This window comes from Cyanistes caeruleus, chromosome 1 (assembly GCF_971803275.1).
Source record: "Cyanistes caeruleus chromosome 1, bCyaCae1.hap1.1, whole genome shotgun sequence".
In the NCBI taxonomy this organism is placed as follows: Eukaryota; Metazoa; Chordata; class Aves; order Passeriformes; family Paridae; genus Cyanistes; species Cyanistes caeruleus.
Window position 1 is genome coordinate 48,080,591 of NC_141701.1, and position 1,251 is coordinate 48,081,841.

Genomic DNA, 1,251 nt, shown 5'->3' on the forward strand with positions numbered 1-1,251 from the left:
AAAAAAGTAAATAATTCTGACATGCTTGGAAGAAAAATAAACTGGTTTTGTGACAGACTGCTACACAGAAATCTTGTGTGACAGTGGCAGGATTTAATCTGGTTGACTCCCCTGGAGAATGGACTCTGTAGGCTGAGTACATTTGCAAAAAATCTGAATAAAGGGATGGGCATCTACTTGGTAAATCCTCTGTTGTCAGGCTATGGAGTTTTTAAAACACAAGGCAAATTTTATCTGATTTCCTGGAAAAACACTGAGATACCTCTAACTTCTGTTGCCTAAACTACAATGGCATTCAGTTAGGGGCATGGGACAGTCTATTTTAAAACTCACAATCATGGTATGAGCACAATTAAAAAAAACTGTTGCTCCATTAAATTCAAATTCTGAAGTTAAGTGTTGTACTCACCACAATGCTCTTTAAGTTTTTTTTCTTCTCTCTCTGGTTGGAATCTAAATGACATAATTTGCTCTGATACATTAGTTGCAGGATTAGGAGGCAACTCAAAAGTCCTTTAGCTGATAATTAATATATTCAATTAATATATTTTTATATTAATTATATTTATGATTTAATATATTATATTTATTTAATATATTTTTCAAGTGCACACACTTCATGCTCTAGGATTTAATGTTTGTGCCATTATAGTCATAAGAACCACGCTAAATTAGGTCCAGGTTGTATGTGGTGCTGCATGGCATTAGTGGTGTGTTTGGTGAGCACTCTTTGCTGTCACCTGTTGATGCCACAGGTACTTGATTCTGTGGGGTGGCTGAGATTCACACAACGTGACTGGCAACCATACCCTTGGCAGTGGAAGAAGATAGCCCTGAGCAGTAAAGCACCGAGGTGTAAATGTCTGAATAAGTAGCTTCCTCTTGTTTTTTTCCTTCTCAGGCAGCAATCTCTTTTGAACAGAAGCAATGGGTCTGATTCTGTCCTCCCACAGGTATTATACTTTGTGTCTTCTCAAATATGTCATCTCATGTGAAGGAGAAACATGTGGTGTGCACTCCCTCCCAGTGCCTGACAGCCCTGGTCACGCTGACAATAAATTACAAAAAGTACTTTATTTTCCCTAAGCATTATTTATCACATAATTTAGCTAATTATCTAAGAATTTACTTGTTCTAGGTTTGGTGTAGTTTCTATATTTGTTTTCATTTTCCCAGCACAACTTCACCTGATTTTTTCAAGATTTTTTCCAAAATGTTCAAAAATTAGGGCTGAACCTTGCAAGGTGCTGC